This window comes from Dysidea avara, chromosome 1 (assembly GCF_963678975.1).
Source record: "Dysidea avara chromosome 1, odDysAvar1.4, whole genome shotgun sequence".
In the NCBI taxonomy this organism is placed as follows: domain Eukaryota; kingdom Metazoa; phylum Porifera; class Demospongiae; order Dictyoceratida; family Dysideidae; genus Dysidea; species Dysidea avara.
Genome location: NC_089272.1, coordinates 39,891,975 through 39,915,493, shown reverse-complemented (window position 1 = coordinate 39,915,493; position 23,519 = coordinate 39,891,975). Strand labels below are relative to the sequence as shown.

The 23,519-nt window shown below is 35.5% G+C and overlaps 1 pseudogene; it reads right to left on the bottom strand.

The window, feature by feature from the left end:
- Positions 1-10,959: 10,959 nt before the first annotated feature.
- On the bottom strand, positions 10,960-12,685 carry LOC136250202 (arylsulfatase J pseudogene; annotated as a pseudogene).
- Positions 12,686-23,519: the final 10,834 nt, after the last annotated feature.

Genomic DNA, 23,519 nt, shown 5'->3' with positions numbered 1-23,519 from the left:
CTTTAACAAAGGAACTAAGCTTTACTAAAATTGCAATACATTTAGGTATTTATGGCCAGATTTTAGCAATTTATTTTCAATTATACTTGTAATTAAGTGTGTTTCAGTATATATATATATATATTCGTATCAATTTAAATATCATTAATCAATCACACAAAAAACATATTAAAATTGTTTGAATTATTGCTTGATTTAGTGACTTTGATATTCATTTCAGCTTTGTTGTGTTCTTACAGGTACAGCTGTATGAGAATGACAATAATAATGAACAACTAAGAATTATACAAATTATAAAAGTGGTGATATATTAACAATTTCATATACAGCATTCTATACAGTAGTTATCCAATGCCTAGTGCTCAGCTTTGGTACAGGGCAGAATGTTAGATATTTAATGGGATTTTTATTGGGCCAATTTACCATGTAAAGAGGTAGTCTTTATAAAAGGTGATCACGAAGTAGCCTTACCTATCTTTAGAACCTATAGCCTTTGTATAGAAATGGTTTTTGTACAGAGGTTGTCGTTTTAAAAGTGACACTAAGTGAGGTTTTACCCTAGGACCGTAAGAGCCTACATGTAGCTGTTTCAATAGTCATGGAATACATGCTTGGAATCTTATTACAATGTGAGAGGTGGTCTTTGTAAAGAGAGTGGTCTTTCAGCGGACCATGAAATGGTTTTATAAGGTCAGCTATCTTTACTGTGCGGTCTTTGTATGGAGGTGGTCTTTATAAGAAGGTGGCAACTAAAAAGGGTTTCACTCTAGGGTACGTTTATATGATGATTTGACCATTTCCACCTTCGGTTTCCGTTTCCAATTGCCCAGTTGGCAATGTTCTTTTTTGTGCTTGGAAGCTAATGGCTTTTCATATGTGTATACACAACCTATTTTGTATACATTCCAACCACAAAGTCCATATGGTACTACCTCAACACAATATGTAACAAGGTAGCTATAAAAATAGAGTAAGTTAGTATGCAAATACAAACAACTGTCTCTACGGTAATTTAAAGTGCCAAAGTATATACATAGTTGGATATGCACTTCAGGTGAAAATTTCAATCAAGCATGCAAAGCACAAAAAGTAGAAGAAAGAAAGAATGTGAAAACAGCTTGAAAAAGTGCTGACTCTTCTTACATACACTGATACTGCTTAATGTAGAAAATACTGTAACAACTGCACAACAACAAATATACAATTCAGGCACAATTTATACAGGCATATAGTTTAGAACTCTGGGGAAAGGGAAAAACAATGTTCATCATACAATATGATAGAAATGTGTTATAGGGATCATGGAGGTTTGGGCTTTTCTGACCAAAAATATCATCCAAAAAAAAACAGCTTCACAATACCATCCTGGAACCTTGATTGGTTAGGTATAACCATTCCCAAAAGTACCTTCAGTATGACCCTAAATGCTTTGAATTTTAACAGATTGTTACAAAATTTTATTATTTTATTCAACTGAATTTTCTACTGACTAACTGCATGATGCCTTCAGGCAAGCATAACTCAATAACAGCTAAGGCAATGGGGTTTATTTTTTTCACTGTTCAATTTCTTTTCATCTTGTGGCATACCGCAGTACGTAAGATGCATGTATCATCAACTTACCTTTGTCCTTTATTGTGTACCATTTCGTTTTGCTGACAGCCCAAGGTGTCAGGAAAATATTGAGGTAATCTAACAAAACAGTCAGAAATGTCACACCATGATGGATCGCACGGCATACTGTGATGGATCACCCTCTTGAAGCACACTTACAAATGGAAACATTATGATTTCAACATCCACATTACAGTATCAATTGCATAATATCATTCGGAATAATAGGAATTATCAGTACATAACCATACTAGTGATATGTAGCTTCTACAACATGATCTAAAAGGCTGAACGCAACATACCTTCTATCATTTCATTCCTCTATAAGTACTCATCTTTCATTTAAATTTACAACTTATTATCAGACATGGGGCCAAGTACATGATACTAGTACTTAAGTACACTTAAGTACGGATTTGAAAGAACTTGCACTTCACTTAAATACTTTCTTGATTTTCCCACTGTACTTAGGCTTAAGTCTATTATGCTCCAAAATCTTCCTATTATTCTTTCTGGCACTTCTTTTTTTATTCACCTATTATGTTCAAATTTATTCCTAAGTCTGCCTATTATTCTCAAATTATTCCCAAATATGTGTGCCAAATTACTATTTTTGTTAGGGTTTTTAAACAAGTGACTGCTCTATTAGAATTATGGACTCAAGTTGACTGCTCCATTAGAGTATCTCGATCGTTTTCATGCTTGCACTGTTTTGGTAGTAAATCTAAAAGATTTTTACACTACACCACAACAAAAACTTATAATTTTGTTCCAAGTATTCTTAGAATTCATCCGATTATTCCGGAATATTCCCCAATGCTTTTCAGTACCTATTATTCCCGAAGTTATGCCGGCATAATGGACGCATGCCTAACTGTACTTTTACTTATACTCAAGTACTTTGTTGAGTACTTGTATGTACTTGAATATTTTAAGTACTGCAAAAATTGTACGTAGTTTGTACACAGTGGGTGTGCAATGAGAGTAACAAAATTGTATGAAGGTGCAGTTTACAATTCTTCTAGTGCCTTCCCTAACCTTATATTACTATAATCATGTAGCCATGATTAATGATGTAATAGCATTCTGGCAAACAAAAACAATGCTGCTGTTTAGGTCAGTACATTTTAAGAGAGAGAATTGACAAAAACCTGAAAGTACAAATCCCACTAGGCACACTTAAATACAGTACCACAATACACTGAATACACTATATATTGTACTACAGCAAAATGTATATACTTGTACTTTAATTAAGTACATCCACCATGTACTTGTACTTTACTTAAGTACTCTCTTGATTGCCGCTGGAGTACTTATACTTGGAAATTTCAAAAGTACTTGTACTTTTTACTTTAAGTACATGTAAATGTACTTGGCTCCATGTCTGCTTATTACAGCATCGATGGCAATCCTGTAAACTCCTCCCATTCACGCAAATACCTGCCAGTAGGTGTGATAATCTTAAATGTACATCATGACTACATCCTTAAGAAAGCTTATAAAACTCTGGGGAACGTTTAGTAAAACTATTGTTCCATCAGTTACAGTCCTATATATTCTTAGTTAGATCACAGCTTATATATTGTGCACCTGTATGTTGACCTTACCTTTTGAAGGACATCTCTAAAATTTAACAGCTTCAACATACGTGGGGCAACCAAATACAGTTTACATGACTTCACCTCAGATTACAAAACATGGCTAATAAATCTAAATTTATTATTACCTTTAATGTACGTATATCTTCGAAATAACAATGTTTTTTATCAACTGTCTGAAAAATCCAACCCCAAGCTTTATAACATCAATTCTTACGTACATATTTTTCTCCCAGAGTATCAATTCAGTCAAGCTACACCATAATGTATCCTCCATCAACAGAGAATGTCATTTTTATTTTAATCGAATATGTTGACTTTGGAACTCCCTACCAATCATCATACAGTACGATAGTAACTGTATAGTAGGGACCACAGGTGAAAATTTTAATAATGACAATTCAGGTAAATTTTTGGCCAAGGCCAAGCGACACCAAAATTCATTATTAAAATTTTTACCATTATCATACCATCACAGCTATTTCTTGGCTGCCACCTTGGATTTCACATCTTTTTTTCACCATAGCCTTTTGAGGGCTGCACTCATTTTTTACAGCTTGGCTGTTTTGGATTAGATCAAGACACACGGTAGTGTGTCGTGCGGCCCAAGAAGCCGGCGCGTAACACCCGTGAGTATATTGACAGGAAGAAAGAAAACGCAATTTTCGCACCTCCGTAGCTCTGTGCTTCCTTGATGAAACAAGACGATTTTTGCTGTGGACATGCCCCCCAACTGCAGCACTCCACATTCCAAATTTGAGCGAAATCGCTTCGCGCGTTCCCGAGATATGCGACTTCAAAAATTGGCTCAGTTTCTTCGTTTTTTTTTTCTTCTTCTTCTTCTTCTTCTTCTTCTTCTTATTTTTCTTTTTCTTGTCGCACACTTACAAAAACTGCTATAAAACTCGCACGCCATATCCGATTGCCTTGAAATTTGGCACACAGAAGGGGGATATAAAGGCGCATCTCGGTACCAACTTTGGCTGGAATACGATAAACAGGCAAAGAGTTATGAGCGATTATTCACGAAAATTAACACCAATATGTTGTCACGCCTACAGGGTAAACCGCGTATGGGAAGAAGCTGAAAATCGGTGGGTGAATAGGTTAACTATTGAACCTCAAACCTTTTGTGGTTTGAAAGAAATCGAGCTAAAAACCAGGAAGATACAACGAAAAAACCAACAGTGTGTAACAATTACGCAATCGAGATTAGCTAATAAAAAACGACTGCTTGCCACGCCTACCAGGTAAACCGCTTGGGGTAATGCTTTGAAAATCGCTGTACAGATGGAGTTATCATCTTAGAAAGGCTCTTCAATGGTGTAGAAGAATCAGACTTAAAACCACGGAGTTATAACACGAAATCCAACTTAGTGTAGCAAGTGTGAGATCGAGATACTCTAATAGAGCAGTCATCCTAATAGAGCAGTCATCCTAATAGAGCAGTCACCCGAAGAGAATTCAAGAGATCAGCTAGAAACAAGTAACCTGTATAGAGATCAGCTACAAACAAGCCACCCTGTAGAGAGATCAGCCACAAACAATTCACCCTGTAGAGAGATCAGCTAGAAGAAGTTACCTTGTAGGGAATTCATGCAACTATAGAAAGAGATAATTCAGCTAGAAGAAATCACCTTGTAGAGTTCAGCTACAAAGAAACCACAATGTAGAGAGTTCAGATACAAAGAAACCACCATGTAGAGAATTCGTTTACAAACAAGTCACCCTATAGAAAGATCAGCTAGAAGAAGTTACCTCGTAGAGAGTTCAGTTACAAAGAAACCACCATGTAGAGAATTCATTTACAAACTAGTGACCCTGTAGAGACATCAGCTAGAAGAAGTTACCTTGTAAAGAGTTCAGCTACATAGAAACCATTCTGTAAAGAGCTCAGCTACAAACAAATCACCCTGTAGAGAGATCAGCTAGAAGAAGTTACCTTGTTGATAGTTCAGCTACAAAGAAACCATCATGTAGAGAGTTCAGCTACAAACAAATCTCCCTGTAGAGAGATCAGCTAGAAGAAGTTACCTTGTAGAGAGTTCAGCTTCAAACAAATCACCCTGTAGAAAGATCAGCTACAAACAAATCTCCCTGTAGAGAGATTAGCTAGAAGTTATCTTGTAGAGAGTTCAGCTACAAAGAAACCATCATGTAGAGAGTTCAGCTACAAACAAATCTCCCTGTAGAGAGATCAGCTAGAAGAAGTTACCTTGTAGAGAGTTCAGCTTCAAACAAATCACCCTGTAGAAAGATCAGCTAGAAGAGGTCACCTTGTAGAGAGTTCAGTTACAAAAAAACCACCATGTAGAGAGCTCAGCTACAAACCAGTGACCTTGTAGAGACTTCAGCTAGAAGAAGTTACCTTGTAGATAGTTCAGCTACAAAGAAACCATTCTTTAAAGAGCTCAGCTGCAAACAAATCACCTGTAAAGAATTCAGCTACAAATAAATCACCCTGTAGAAAGATGAGCTAGAAAAAGTTACCTTGTAGAGAGTTCAGTTACAAAGAAACCACCATGTAGAGAATTCAGCTACAAACTAGTGACCCTGTAAAGACATCAGCTAGAAGAAGTTACCTTGAGAGAGTTCAGCTACAAAGAAACCATTATTTAAAGAGCTCAGCTGCAAACAAATCACCTATATAGAATTCAGCTACAAACAAATCACCATGTAGAGAGATCAGCTAGAAGAAGTTAACTTGTAGAGAGTTCAGCTACAAACAAATCACCCTGTATAGAGATCAGCTAGAAGAAGTTACCTTGTAGAGAGTTCAGCTACAAAGAAACCACCATGTAGAGAGTTCAGCTGCAAAGAAATCACCCTGTATAAAATTCTGCCACGAACAAATTGCCCTGTAGAAAGATCAGTTAGAAGAAGTTACCTTGTAGAGAGTTCAGCTACAAAGAAACCATTCTGTAAACAGCTCAGCTGCAAACAAATCACCTGTACAGAATTCAGCTACAAACAAATCACCCTGTAGAGAGATCAACTAGAAGAAATTACTTTGTAGAGAGTTCAGCTACAAAGAAACCACCATGTAGAGAGTTCAGCTGCAAACAAATCACCCTGTAGAAAATACAGCCACAAACAAATTGCCCTGTAGAAAGATCAGTTAGATGAAGTTACCTTTTAGAGAGTTCAGCTACAAAGAAACCACCCTGTAGAGAGATCAGCTAGAAGAAGTTACCTTGTAGATCGTTCAGCTACAAACAAATCACCCTGTAGAGAGATCAGCTAGAAGAAGTTACCTTGTAGAGAGTTCAGCTACAAAGAAACCACCATGTAGAGAGTTCAGCTGCAAAGAAATCACCCTGTAGAAAATTCTGCCACAAACAAATTGCCCTGTATAGAGAGATCAGTTAGAAGAAGTTACCTTTTAGAGAGTTCAGCTACAAAGAAACCATTCTGTAAAGAGCTCAGCTGCAAACAAATCACCTGTACAGAATTCAGCTACAAACAAATCACCCTGTAGAGAGATCAGCTAGAAGAAATTACCTTGTAGAGAGTGAAGCTACAAACAAATCACCCTATTGAAAAATCAGCTTGTAGAAGTCACCTTGTAGAAAGTTCAGTTACAAAGAAACCATTCTGTAAAGAGCTCAGCTGCAAACAAATCACCCTGTATGAGAGATCAGCTAGAAGAAGTTAACTTGTAGAGAGTTCAGCTACAAAGAAACTATCATTTAGAAAGTTCAGCTTCAAACAAATCACCTGTAGAGAGTTCAGCTACAAACAAATCTCCCTGTAGAGAGATCAGCTAGAAGAAGTTACCTTGTAGAGAGTGAAGCTACAAACAAATCACCCTATTGAAAAATCAGCTAGAAGAAGTCACCTTGTAGAAAGTTCAGTTACAAAGAAACCACCATGTAGAGAGTTCAGCTACAAACTAGCCACCTTGTAGAGACATCAGCTAGAAAAGTTACCTTGTAGAGAGTTCAGCTACAAAGAAACCATTCTGTAAAGAGCTCAGCTGCAAACAAATCACCTGTACAGAATTCAGCTACAAACAAATCACCCTGTAGAGAGATCAGCTAGAAGAAGTTAACTTGTAGAGAGTTCAGCTACAAAGAAACCATCATTTAGAAAGTTCAGCTTCAAACAAATCACCTGTAGAGAGTTCAGCTACAAACAAATCTCCCTGTAGAGAGATCAGCTAGAAGAAGTTACCTTGTAGAGAGTGAAGCTACAAACAAATCACCCTATTGAAAAATCAGCTAGAAGAAGTCACCTTGTAGAAAGTTCAGTTACAAAGAAACCACCATGTAGAGAGTTCAGCTACAAACTAGCCACCTTGTAGAGACATCAGCTAGAAAAGTTACCTTGTAGAGAGTTCAGCTACAAAGAAACCACCCTGTAGAGAGATCAGCTAGAAGAAGTTACCTTGTAGATCGTTCAGCTACAAACAAATCACCCTGTAGAGAGATCAGCTAGAAGAAGTTACCTTGTAGAGAGTTCAGCTACAAAGAAACCACCATGTAGAGAGTTCAGCTGCAAAGAAATCACCCTGTAGAAAATTCTGCCACAAACAAATTGCCCTGTATAGAGAGATCAGTTAGAAGAAGTTACCTTTTAGAGAGTTCAGCTACAAAGAAACCATTCTGTAAAGAGCTCAGCTGCAAACAAATCACCTGTACAGAATTCAGCTACAAACAAATCACCCTGTAGAGAGATCAGCTAGAAGAAATTACCTTGTAGATAGTTCAGCTACAAACAAATCACGCTGTAGAAAGATCAGTTAGAAGAAGTTACTTTGTAGAGAGTTCAGCTACAAAGAAACCATTCTGTAAAGAGCTCAGCTGCAAACAAATCACCTGTACAGAATTCAGCTACAAACAAATCACCCTGTAGAGAGATCAGCTAGAAGAAATTACATTGTAGATAGTTCAGCTACAAACAAATCACGCTGTAGAAAGATCAGTTAGAAGAAGTTACTTTGTAGAGAGTTCAGCTACAAAGAAACCATTCTGTAAAGAGCTCAGCTGCAAACAAATCACCTGTACAGAATTCAGCTACAAACAAATCACCCTGTAGAGAGATCAGCTAGAAGAAATTACCTTGTAGATAGTTCAGCTACAAACAAATCACGCTGTAGAAAGATCAGTTAGAAGAAGTTACTTTGTAGAGAGTTCAGCTACAAAGAAACCATTTTGTAAAGAGCTCAGCTGCAAACAAATCACCTGTACAGAATTCAGCTACGAACAAATCACCCTGTAGAGAGATCAGCTAGAAGAAGTTACCTTGTAGATAGTTCAGCTACAAACAAATCTCCCTGTAGAGAGATCAGCTAGAAGAAATTATCTTGTAGAGAGTTCAGCTACAAAGAAATCATCATGTGGAGAGTTCAGCTGCAAAGAAATCACCACTGCCCAAATTTCAAGGCAATAGCTCTTTCCATTCTGAAGTTATCAATTGTCAAAGTTGGCAAATTGGATGTGTATGGAAGGCCCCTTTTCGCAAATCCGGTCCCATATGTATTATATATATAATTTGTACATTTACTGATAAAATATTTAAAGTACATCTACTTCATCTTTTCTTCTTCCTGTAGTAAAGAAAAAAAACATAGGTTAAAAAAGTCCCAAAGCTGGCCATAGGCCGGCTTTGGGGTATACAAATACAAAAAGAAATGAAATCTAATCCAAAACAGCCAAGCTGTAAAAACAGTGTGCGGCCCTCAGAAAGGCTATGGTGAAAAAAGATGTGAAATCCAAGGTGGCGGCCAAGAAATGGCTGTGATGGTAGGTTAATGGTAAAAATTTTAATAACGACAATTCAGGTGAATTTTTGTGCCGCTTCACAAAATTTACCTGAATTGTCATTATTAAAATTTTTACCATTAACCTACCATCACAGCCATTTCTTGGCCGCCACCTTGGATTTCACATCTTTTTTCACCATAGCCTTTCTGAGGGCCGCACACTGTTTTTACAGCTTGGCTGTTTTGGATTAGATAATATCATACAGCAAAGAATTAACTTAGGATAGTTAGTTGTTTTAAATCTGTGAGAGTTACATGGTTGGGTGTACAGTTGCATATTAAGTATGGCTATGTAATTTTGCTTGTTAGATTATTAAAGAAATTGCATTTTACAGCACTAGAGATTAGCCTGTATCCAAAACCACATGAATACTATTTCTTTATCTGTAGAGGGAATGTAGCAACTAATGTCCAATCTTTTATATTTCAATCACAAAATTAATAGTTTTTCATGCATTAAGATTTTCTTTCCATTAAAGCTGAAATATTGTACATACAGTAGACTACCAGAAACTCAAATTTGATTGGCTGCTTACTTGGATCTATTCAGTACATATATCTCCTTTTAATTCACCTCAATAAATGTCAATCTCTGGGTCAATACAAAATGCAGCAATAATACACATGCACCACTGTTATAAAGGTATACTTTAGAATACGTTACCTTCTACTAATTTTACTGTCTACTGTATAGCATTCAAAACACAGGTACAGTGTAGTTTTTATAGTATAGGCCCTGCAATAGTGCCCTCTCTTCACTTAACATAAAGTTTTTGGTTTACTATAAAATTAATGCCATGTACAGAATCTCATGTTCCAAAGTCTAACTATATAGCTATTATTTAAATGTTAAAAATGCAGTTTTACTACTAGCTGATATATTTGGTTTTTGATTTTTCAACATACACTGAAGGGTGAATACAGACAGAAGTGTTTGAAATTTACCATGATCATGAGCATATGAATGATAAAATGTTATTTAAATACTGTAAAACATATGGGCTGATAAATTCACTTCCAGCAAGACTCGATACATGGACCACACTTAGGGGTCAAACCAGGGTATTTTCCTTATTGCATGCAACTGAAATACCATTATATTATTATAACTAAAATTGCAAACTTGTGATGCAACAAATAATGCATCCATACGTGCAGTGATTAACAACTATAGTTTATATAGCTTCTAAGAAAGATGTCATGCACATACATAACAAAGAATTAACATGTAGTAGTCAGTTGTAACATTTGACATACATAGCTATACATTTGTAAGTGTATGCCAGTATTCCCTGCGGTATGTATAATTGTGTAAAGTAATGCCACTTTGTTGTTGTTGTTCTTGCATCGCTGTTACTTTCTTCTGTGATCCAAATACTGTGTACAGCATACAAGGCATGGTCATGGATAGTATTCTTCAACCTTTGAAATACAATTTCAGATCTGAGATATTTATAAATAAGATTATAGTTAATGACTCATGCATTTTGTGTTTAGAAATTGTGCTTTTAAAAACTTGGTGTACCACTCAATGAAAACCCTCACAGTACATGCACAATGATTCATTTGATGAACTTTACTAAGTACTTGATGTTGCAAACTCCAATCAGTTACTTCAATGTAGCTACACTATATGCAGGGGCAGATACAGTGGGGGGGGGGAGGGATCAAAGGGCAAGAGCCCTCCAAAAATTTTTAGTATAGCAAGATTGAGATACTCTAATAGAGCAATCACTCAAATAAAGCAATCTCAGTATTAGAACAGTGTGTAGTGAGCTATTTAAGGATTTTTATGTACTTTATCAGCTATAAATGCATGGTTGGTGAGGTGGGCAGCTATTGGCAGCTGGCTGTGACCTTTTTTTTTTGGTCTCACCTTATCAAACCAGAGACAATGTAGTGCCTCAGTTCATTTTTGTTCCCCCCCTTTCCATAAGTCTGGATCCGCCCCTGATATGGCACAATGACAAAGTACACAGACACAATAATTATAATAATTTCTCAGATTTTGTTACCAGAATGATTTACATATTTTAGCCATGTACTAGCTATACAGATATTTATCTGTATACACACTGTAAAAGTATGTACAATATGCATTAAAACAAACTACTGTATATTAATAAAATCTATTTCAAGTACTTCTACAGTATATAACTCTCAGCAGAAAGAATTAAACAAATTTCAGTCCAGCCAAGGTGTCCATATACCATTAAAATTTGATGGACTCGATTTAGGATCAATTGGAGGGTTTAATTGCTCAATATGTGTAGAATTGTAATATTCTATCCTCTCCTTCAACTGTTTAACAATGTCAGGATGTTGGTCTGCAACATTATTCCTTTCATTCGGATCTTCTTTAATGTTGAATAGCCATGTGAAGGATGGAGTGTACGGTGGAAGATCAATTGTTCCGTTCAAGTGGACCCATCCATCAGGACAGCCATCACCAATTTTTACTGGTGCTAAACTGCAATTTGGTAACCCTACAATAAGTTTCCAATCTCCTACCCGCATAGCTGCTTGACCCATAAAGCCATTCTTTGGGGGATCTAGGTTTACTAAAAGTTCTTTGCGAGGAGTCTGACTGTTCATTGTGATAGTTGGCCAAACATTGTATCCATCTAACTTCCATTTCTTCCTGTCAAGCTCTAACCCTGCGATACCTTCTACTATTGTTGGTAGCCAGTCACTCACATGAATCAACTGATCGTTATCATAGTTCAGTTTTGGCAATTTAGAGCCCCATACAAATCCTGTACCACGAACACCGCCTTCAAATACAGTAGCCTTGTTACCTCTCAATGGCCAGTTACTACTACCTTTCGCTGTTTGTCCTCCATTGTCTGCAGTAAATATAATTATTGTATCATCTAACAAATTTCTTTCTTTCAGTTTCATAGTAATGTTGCCTATTCCTTCATCAGCTGCTCGTAACATCCCACAAAATATACGTCGATTTTCATAAGGTATGGATCGACATGCAGGATCATCAATGTAACTTTGAGGTGCTTCTAATGGACCATGTACAGACTGGTAGGCTGTATAAATAAAGAGAGGTCCCTTGTCACTATCATGTTGGTCAATAATTTGCTCAACAGCATCAGTAAACAGGAAAGTACTGTAAGTTCCATTCTTGTCAGTAACTGGTGTTGTGTTGTTCCTCAAATCTAACCCAATAAACTTTCGCCCTTCATTGCGTGAATGAGTAAAGTAATCCTCTGCTCCATCATAGTAACCATAGAAGTTGTCAAATCCTCTGTATGTTGGAGTGTATTCCCATTTCATCATTCCGAGGTGCCACTTCCCTACACAATGAGTAGAATAGCCGCCATTCTTTAACTCGTTGGCAATTGTTGTCTGGTTTAAGGGCAAAGCAAAAGGTTTTCCATTTTCAATTGTAGTCCTCGCTAATCCCATGTGATAAGGATAACGCCCAGCCATTATAGCAGATCTTGTAGGAGAACATACTCGTTGAACATAGTATTGTTGCAATCGAATTCCTTCGTTGGCAAATTGGTCAATGGTTGGTGTTTTAATGTCGGATCCTTTGTAACTGGTATCGTTCCATCCCAAGTCATCAATGACAAACATTAATACGTTGGGCTTTGCAGCATCGATGTTATTGGGTTGTATTAATGAAATCAAGATGAGAAACAAGGTAGTTTTTACCAACATCGTGAACAAAAGGTGTTATTACGTAATCAACAGCCACACCCTTAGCTATGTGCGTGAAATTAGTTTAAATATTAGCCACTAGCGCCTAAGCGCCACCATTAATGGCGCCTCCCATTGTAGTCTAGACTTAGGAGAATCTGACTACGTACGTACGTACCTGAGAGTTTTTGCAGCATGGACCGAATCCAACTAGCTAAGGTCACGTTGATACTTGATGTCCTCATATTTAGGCCATACCTATTTGATGTTATGTTGCGCGGGCAAAATTATTTTAAATTTGGGTAGGTAGGTCGGTTTGAAAATGAAAATGATAAAAATTTTAAACACAAGCATACAAAATGCAAGTAATGAATGTAGCTATAATAGTACATACACAGTTAAAAATCTAGGTTTCATACTCTTCTAGTAGCATCAGATATCTCCAAAAGAGCTTTCCCATCGTATTCTACAATTTTAGAGCATTGGATGATCTTCAATGGTCCCTTTTGGACTATATCACGAGGGGATGTGTTGTCTTTAATTAAGTACACGTGATCCGCACAAGTGATTTTCAAAATTATTTCATTTGAAGAAAAATGTAGTCGGTCGGGCCCGGACAACATAAGATCAAATCGAATTTTGGAAAATCACCCATATGGGCACGCGTGAAATAATTAGAAGTTTCGTGTTTAGTGGGTTGCTAATAAGAGCAGAGCACAGTTTTTAAAATATTTCAAGAATTTTCTTGTAATTTAAGGCATTGAGAACAGCTTACAACCACTAACAAGTAGATTTTCACTATAAAGTTTGTGATTTGATTATTAAATATTTTAGGTGTCAAATGCGCCCATATGGGTGATCTTTCAAAATTCAGTCACAAATAGGTATGGCCTTAGCTAAAATTATAAGGTTTCCGACTATGTGACTTTTCCGATAGTGGATCAGCGAAGACACATACAGTTAGCATTAATTTTAGCTATATTATGTCAAATGTATGCAAAAGTATGTAGTTCACAAGTATAGTACAGTAGTTACAAATATCAGTCCAGTTTATATTGTATAAGAATTTGTTGTATATAGTCTCAAATAATTGTTGACAATTAGTTAACCATATAACAGCAAACATTATGATTACATTGCCAACTTTGTCTGTAGAAGAAGGGTTACGACGTTATGATAAAAAATGAATATAATGTATTGCAAACATATGGGAATGCAAATTTAAGGCAACATGGTGCAGCAGTGAAAAGAGAAAAGACTGCTGTTGTTGAATAGCATCAAAAGTTGTCAGCAATCTATTAATATATGATTTAGCATCAGAAAATCAGGAAAATATTGGTGTTGTCACCTGGAAATTTCAGTATTTTATAATATTGCATTCCTAGGAATGTTTTATAATAATGCAATACTGAAATTGCCAGGTGACAACACCAATAGCTATTTTCCTGATTCTCTGATGCTAAATCATATCATGAACCATGGTAGTGGTTCATAATAGAGATCACCTATATTTTTCCAAAATCCTAATAGAACACTCAACTAAATACCACTTTATAAACCTTTTCCAACCTCAAAAGAAGCCTTAGAAGTTAATTTGGAAGCAGTTTAGGTCCACTACCAAAGATGAAGTCAAAAGGACTTGATAAAAGTATTTTTTTAAAGAACTGAAATCTGCCATTTTAAGCCATTTTGTTCATCTTCAAATTATTTTTTTTACTCTAATTGGCTGATAATTTGGTCACTTTTTTAAATAGTCATTGTATAGAGCAAAAAAAAGGCGGCCAAAGTACCAGCCAATTAAAATTAATTTAGGATGCAGCAAAAGTGAATATTGAACACAGCTGAACGATAAAGGTTTCAATGTTAAATTTTTTCTGTTAATTGCAATTAGTTACATATTAACATTGATTCTTGACTGCTTCACATATCAGTTGTTTCAGTTGCCGGTTACTTTTGCTTTCATGGGTACACCTGTTTACAGTCAAGGTGTTCTTGCATGGAATAAAACTTTGGAAATGACAGTAAGATTGGTTCTTGGCCACTCCAGATATCAGCTCGTTAAGTTACATACCAGTTATTTTTACTTTAATGAGGTCTTTCTCTACAACTGAGCTGTGGGTTACAGATATTTGTAGTTTCTTGGATGTATTATTTTACAGCGAAGGTGTTTTGGGTGGATAAAAAATGTTAGCAGTTTTGTTAGAAGATGTCTTCCACACACATCAACTTACAATACTTTCCCAACTTTCTTGATGCCTGTAGACTTGAAATCTGGTCTTACTTTGGAATTGAACAAAGTAACTGTTATGACATACCAATGTAGGGGTTTCCCCCGTAGCTATGATGTAATACCATCATTCATAATATTATAATGTTATCTTGTTTCACTACCTTTTATTGCCCTATGTCTTTTTAATGATATACTGCATCACTGTACATGTGGCTTGATTTTCATGTGAGATTACCTACTGTATAGCCTAATAGTTCAAGGGGGTCGGGGGGATATTTTCGAGGTCATGCATTGTTGCAATAAAAATTTCATGGATTTGCAAACATTCCCTAATGTTTCATAATATGGAGGTATAGCTGTTTCAAGGATAACTTGGTTCTATCCCACACTTAGGAGCATTTGATTTCATAAACAACATAACTAGATAAACATGCAAAGTTGTGTATGCTGTGCTTGTAATTTTATATATGATATAGCTTTATGTGCATTATTGTTAATGGGAATATATACAGGATCAGGAATTTGGGGCAAATACCTCTCCTCCCACCTTCCTTTTTGTTGAGGAGCCATAGCTATGAACTACCAAATCTTTCCAGGCCAAAATCAATTATAACTCATGAAACCATTTATCACAAATTCACTTGAAACCAAAGTTAAAGCAGCTGTCCAACAACTTCATATTTACTAAGTGCCTCAAAAATAATTATTGTGTTACTGGTATTTAAGGCATTCATAGCCTTTAAAACAGGTTTTAATACTTCACAACTATCTGCAAAGGCTAGAATGGAAAATCAACAGTGAGACACCACTAAGAAGAGAATCTGCTCTCCCAACCACCTACAACTTAGCCTGTTTGTGCCCTTCCCCTTGCCAGCCCCTGATTGTTGCATCTCATGATCAGCTTATTGATTAAAGAAAATTTATTACAGACAGTCTAGCTACTGATTTTATCATGAATACTATCGAATAGTAGATCATTAGTACTAGTGAAAAAGGAAACTTGATGTCACTCTCCTTTCAAATTGGTTTTAATTTAATTTTTTACAATATACACTTGCTTGACTATTGATTCATATATTGAGTCATTCATCTATAATATGGTAGCTCTACTACAGGTGTATACATGTATATGCAAATTTATCATGTCAATTGTTGATGAAAGTATCATAGTTCATTTACAAGCAATGCTAATCAGTTACTGCAACAAGTGGTTCTTGAAATTCTTTATAGTTGAATGTCACATCTGGAATTTCACTGGTAGTCTTTTGCATGCATAGCTCAACTGGTTTTGTTGGTTTATTCTTGATTAAATGTTTAATGATGAACTCATTCAATTTTTTGATTTTACTCCCACACGTCATAGTTATACAGGTGTACATTATGAAGAACATGAAATACAAGAGTACCACTAAGATGAGGTACTGTGGTACTGCAGTGCTTGTGTTGTTGTAATGATCATGTAATGCAATTAAATGTAGTAAGTGAAGATTTAGTAGAACAAAAGATTCCTGTATGTTCTTGAATCTGCTCTTAAAAGGCCGTGTAACTCCTTGAATGCAGAGTAAGATTCCTAATATGATTATTCCACTAATGAGGCTGAACTCTTTTCTAAAAGCTGACAAGCTAAAAAACACAGCCCTCATTAAGAGCTGTAGTCCAGTCCAGTAGTAGTACTTGTCCTTGTATGGACCAAGGTATGGATCAAGTAGTGGTTTGAAACTGCTAACAAATCTAAATCGTAATAGTGGCCTCATGAAAAGCAGGAGCATATTAAATAGCAACAATATTATAAAGATAAATAAGCAGGTCACAAACAGTATTGTGAATTTGATCCCAAACAACTGAACACTTGTATCTGTTGACCAGAACAACTGTGTCTGCTTATTTGGAAGGTGAGTAATATTAGAATAAAACAATAATACATGACATACTGTTGATAATATTTTAGTATAACTCAATAAAAAGAGTGTGGCAAGCACAGGTAAACTTTGTCGGGCTGTAAGCCTCTGTACTTTGCTTGAGTAACGACTACCAATAATCAGTGCTAATGCTATTGCTATGAGGAAAGATGGGAAAGTCAATTGTAAACATATTTTAGCATAGCCAGTCATCTTATTGTAGAAGCATGTCTCAATGCCTAAATCCAAATTCATTATGGAAAGTAATACACAAACAGGTGAATAACAGTTGGGTAGCAAAGTTGAATAATTTGTATTGATGATGTTGAAATAGAAGATGACGGTTGTAATAGTTCCATTTGTGACAGTCAATTTCAATACAAACAATAACATCATCATCACAATACCTGCTATTGCTATAGGTACTATGATCAACAAGTAGATGTTGGAGCAATGTTTACACCTAGATGAACCAAATATAGCACTGAGATCTTGTTGACAATGTCCACATAACACACCAGACCTGTTAAACTGACACTGCATGTCAGGAGTGGACAAGTTGAGGTATGATGAGTAGGGTAAACAGTAGTCATATGGACATTGAGAGGAGACATGGTACTTGTGTGAGCCATTGACAGTATCAGCTGATATCCAACTGTTAGCAGGACGTAATATAGTACTATCAACTAAGTTACAAATAGTGACAGAGATAACATCACAATCCAACACTGTATCACAATGACATCCTTGTAGATGACTCTGTAATGAAACTCCTACTGGACAAGGTTGTAGTTTAACATAGAATATTTCAGATATTCCCTCAGCACTCAGATATAGTTCACATTCAGTTTTATCAGACCACACAGTGTAGTTATACTGATTACAACCAGTATCTGTATGTGCCTGTGTTATGTCACTAGCTTTAACAACTCTGCAACCATTTGGTGGTAAATGTGCAGTCTCAGCAATTAATATCACTAAATGCTTTGATAATAACAATCGTGGTACAATCAAGTTAATTTTCAACACTTGCCCAGGAAATACTTGACCAAGTTTATGTGAGGTACATTCATATGTAGTTGCATTTGCACACTTACAAATAGTTGAAGGAATTATTCCCATATATTGTTTGTCAATGCTTGAATTTGATATATTTAAAACCTTATTGAAAACATCATGTGGAGTAGGTTCCATCAGTTTACCAGTGACATAACCTGAAATCCATTCACAGTTTCTAAAGTACATTTTGTGATTTATTAAGTGTGCTGGTGCAGTGTGCATGTTGTACACTATTTCTATCTTAGTTGAGTTACCTAATAATGGATGGCGTAGTGCTACGAACTGAAAATAACACAGCGATTCTGTCTGCTTTGTGTTCATAAATACCTTTGTCAGTTCTGAATATACTATATTCTTTGTTACTTTAAGCATACTCTTGAACTTTATTGAAATAAATGAAGTTTCCATAATTTTTAGAATATATCTAGCATGTAATGTGCAAATAATCTTTAATTATCATGTAAGAAAAATCAAGTTCCACAATGTTCTCATAGTAGCTGTTATTTGTAATTTCCACTTCACTAATTTCAATCTTCCCATAGTGTACTGATATCATACCAATACCATTTCTGTGTGTGTTTGAAGAAATAGTGGTACTATAAATGACTATCCTGGTAGGCCGCTTTGACTCTTCATTTATATATACATAATGTATATCTTTAATGATGTTCATAACATGATTGTAAGTGAAAATAGAACTTGTAATGAATACATTGAAAGTGTTGCTGAAAATTCCATTTTCAACTGTTATCACTGAACTTAAGTTTGCATTTTTGTAAACTGTAACATTACAAAGAATGAGGGAATTATCTGCATTGAGCCATGATTGTAAGGTGAACAGTACAGATGGCTGTGTATAGGTATTGTTGCCAATATAGCAGTTTCTAAATTCTACCTCACTTGATTCAACATTGAAATAACTATAATAATACAATGCTTTTACATTGCATAAATCTCTTAGTATGACATTTGTAATTGTGACATAATTTTCTAATTTATTTCTATAAAACATAATGAAGAATGCATTCTGGATTCTTTTGCTCCCATGCATAAAAACAAAGTTGTCTATGTCTAAACTGTTGTATAACTGAGTCCAAAATATATCTAAACGTAGATTACAATAGAATATCATCACTCCACTAGTAGTAGAATTTGATAATTGTGAAGATAAAACAGTGATATGTACATTGTTAAACTCAGAATTTTTCACAGCATTAACAACCACAATTCCATGGGTACCAATCTCAACTGTTATTGATATATTGTTAACAACTAAAGATGTACAGTTATGTAACTGTATTGCAGCATGCCAATGAAGCTTTTGCACATCAACAGTGAGGTAGTTAAAAGAATCCAATAAAATGTCAGTATAATTTTTGCCACAATTTACTAGTTGTATATCTTTTATAACAATGTTTGTGACTTTAATTATTGCTAGACCAACTGTTGAACTTGCACATTTTATTATGCCGCTGTTTCCGTTAATTGCAATATATTTCTTATTTTTCAAAATGAAATCTTCTTTAAGGTAATAAATTTCTGGCTGAAATACCAGTTGGGTGTTAGAAGTGAAATACCATTGGGCATTACTGATACAGTGTGATAGAGCACATGTGTTAATGGTGTTGGTCGAGTTATCATCATCAGGTGTTATGTATACTGTGCGAGCTGTTACTTGAAAAAGAAGTGATGTTGTTACAAGTAGACAGAAACTGTAGAAAAGAGATTGTAATTTAGAATAGTGTACTGCATACACACAAGCATTATTATTATTATAACATTGCATAGTAACTAGTAACATGTTCATAATATGAAAAGAGAAGGATTATTGTGTAAAAAATGATGTGTTGCACAGTCATACACTGTACATGTGCGTAGTTTCTGTATACACATACACTTGTTGTTGATACACTATTTGGCTCCATGCGGCTTTAGATTGTGTTATTACTGTATGTTCTTTGCTTAGTGTGTACTAGCACCAGTACCAGCCCAACATGCCTATCATGCTAATTACACTCTTTTTGTTTCCATGCATATTGTGCTCACTGCAATGTTTTGACAAAAATTTAGCTATGTTTTTTTAGTTAATATATATACCTATAATAATAATATGCAGTTTTGTGAAGTAGTAAAGATACAAAGATACATAGTAAGAGAAAAAAGGTAACATGAAAAAGGTAAACAGTGATGTAGTAGTATGGCTAGAAAAAAGATTGTGTGGTACACCTAAGGGATTAAAAAGGTTGCACTGAAAGGTAGAAAAAAATAGTTGCACTAAAATGATTTCGAGGAACAAAAAAGATGTTATTTTGAGTGAGCTCAATCTTGCTGTATCACAGCTGCAAGTCACTTAATTGTTTCAGTCACAAAACTACAATGGCTAAGCCACAACAGATATCCTGCTTGTGCAGATAGACTATAACAACCTGTTATAAAGTATAAAGCCATGGAGCTTTCAAATAATTTATATGAATAGAACAATATATAATAATACAATTAATAGAGCAGTGAGGTAACTGTACCATTATACTCATGTGTTGAATATACGCTTAAGCAGTGAAGCTTAATAGATTACAAAGTATTCATTGAAGGCATGTTTTTTGAAATGAAGCGAATACAGTAGTTGATTGTGGTTCCTGTTGTAAAAACCACAAAATGATCACTATTAGGCAGTGACTGCTACATGAGAGTTGGAAGTTATGTATACAGGGATTCATAGGTGAAATCTTGACTGGCTGCTATACATGCTAGATAGGAAAATTAATTGATCTCATTTGCAGCAACAAACTTCAGTAACGATGAGCACTGGTCCAGGGGTTATATTATCAGTATGTGTTCTGCTGTGGAGTAAAGTATGAAGAAAGAATGTGGATGGATAGATAGAAAACATTATAATACTTTACTTAATTGCTTTACAAGCATATAAATTATCTTCACATACAGGCACATGTGTTGCTATATGCATAGCAAATACAAACATGCACTTACATACCATCCCATTTTGAACTACAGATTCACCAAATGCTTATTAAGCATTGTTTTTACAGCATCCTGCTGTTGCTTAACAGCAGTAGTGCACTTATCATCTGTGCACTTATCAGTAACTGAATAATGTCAATAAGAAACTTAGATTTTGTACATACGTATAAGTTTGGTACATTCGTGGTAGCACATTATGTGAAGTTTCATTTTCTGTTATTACAGTACACATGCACATCCATAATATTATGTTGAAGTAACTTGTGTACTACATGTACACCTGTATTATTGAAGTGGCCAGCAGAAAAAGTGGATAAGTGCCATTTTAAATATTTGGTGACCATGTAATGGGCGTTGAACAGAATTTTGGGGACATAATTGAATTTTGCAATATTTGCTAAACGTTATATTATTAAGACTGCCATGAACTTTTAAACTCTGTTGTTTACTTAGTGGCAATATTATTCACATGGTTAAACCAAGCCATTCTACTGTTTAGAAAATGGAAAATCTAAAATGGCACATGTCCCCATTTTCCACTGACCCCTTCAATTAGTAAAGAGTGTAGAAAGACATGTTTCAGAAACCCCAAAAATGATGTATTAATCACCAAGACAGAGTGGAGATAATTAGTACATTAAATTCATTTTTGAGGGGAATTTATCCACTGACAGAGAAATACTGAATGTTTTTGCTGTTTAGAGCATGACCAGTGTGGGCTGGAATGCTGACAATTTTTCCTACAGTAAGGTGCTTTACAATAAGATATTTATGTTTTACCATAATAAAAACCCTGCATATCTTGTAAATATTAAATGATTCACTGCATGCCACTATTTACTGTAGCTAAGGAATTTGAAATATTAGTAAAGTAAGTTTCATGAATAACACATGTATACACTAATACATGTACAGCAACTACAGTTCTACAAAGTACAATTCCATTATAAAGTGAAGATCACAGGAATAAATCCTATCTACATCTCCTGTGAATCAATCTACAACCAAGCTGTAAAAAATGGGTATGACTTCCCAGAGTGATAAAATTGTGAAATTCAAGGTGGTAGCAAAAAGAGGTAACAGTGATGGTACACTGTAGGAATTTATTTATTTATTTATTAAGGCTTTACAGCACAAGTGCTGAAGGTCTGTAGGATACCTGGTCCTACATCCTGTTTAAATTTGTTACAGAAAATGTGTTGAAAAGGTGGAGAAAGGAGACAAAATCCATGACTGGAGTCACTGGACCTAGGCAGCCTCAAACCTGCAGCCATCCGATTAATGCTGGAATGCTTACGGGAGTCTACCAGGTGGTCAGGATGTTTTCTCCTTGTCAATTTCATGTATATGTATCCAAGGAACTCTAGAGAGTGACTTATTATCTCAAAGTACCCCATGTGGAACCAAATGGATAATAGTTTATTTATTAAGGCTTTACAGCACAAGTACTGAAGGTCTGTAGGACACCTGGTCCTACAGCCTGTTTAAAGTTGTTACAGAAAATTAATGACAATTCAGCCAAATTTGTGTTGCCTCTTCCAGGATTTGGCACCAATTTCATGTGTCTGAATTATCATTAAAATAAAATTATTTAGGAGGTAACACATTCACCTGAACTGTTGCTATTAAACTTATTGCCATTAACCTAACACATCTTATCCACCACCTTAGACCATTTCAATAGTGGACTATTTCTTGGACCATTTCATATTTTAGACAATTTCAATAGTATCCTAACTGTTACAGTAGTATATAGGTGATTAGCATTTTAGGAAACATAAAATGCAACTTTTCTATAGTATGTATGAAAAACAGCTTAAAATAAAAATTGGATTTTTTTCTGAAGAAAACTAACAATTCAGCCAACCAGATGATTAGTGGTGACAGTAAAAGTGTCATCAACAGACATTTATGGTTTAGCTCCATTACAGTTTTGGGAAGAGGCAGTAATAAACACTGTATGTTTATGGCTTCCCCATAGAAAATGTATGGTGAAAATTTTGATTAGCTGTAAATATTGTGTCATGAATTTGAATAATTTTGAAATGTTTTTGCAGGTCAAGCAGTACTACAAATGAGCCAAATTTCAAGATCGTGTGAAATTTATTCCATGAATTATTGAGGAACCAGCTCAATGTGTACATACTATACTTGAGTATAGAGTTGACCACTCAATTGACTACTCTATTAGAGTATCTCGGTTATTTTTGTGACACTTTTGGTCCACTATAAAGGTAATCATGAAAAAGTATTATTATGATTGCAGTCCATAAACTGTTACAGTAGACTAATAGGGTTGGTTGGTATCAACAATTATATCAAGACTCACGGTAGTGAGTCGCGCGCAGCGTTGAAACCGGGTCACTACTGCTGACCCGGATGACCCACTGACCCGGATAGCAATCCGGGTCAGACCCGGATTTGACCCGGATGTGACCCGGATTAAATTAAGCCGAGGCGCGTGATAAGAGCTATGTTTCGGGTATTCTCGAGCGACTCAGGCGGCGAGACTACGTTTTGAGTATTCGATTCGTGTTGAGTAAACGAGTAGTTATGTGATAACTAAGCCGGTAAGTTTATAACTTAAAATCAGTCAGTGGGTTTGGTTCCACATAGCTACTGTGAGTTTACAGACAGCAATTGGGTGTGGCTTCGTACATACTTAGTATTGCAAATTCCTAATATATTAAAATGGGTGTGGCTCACAAAAGTACTTA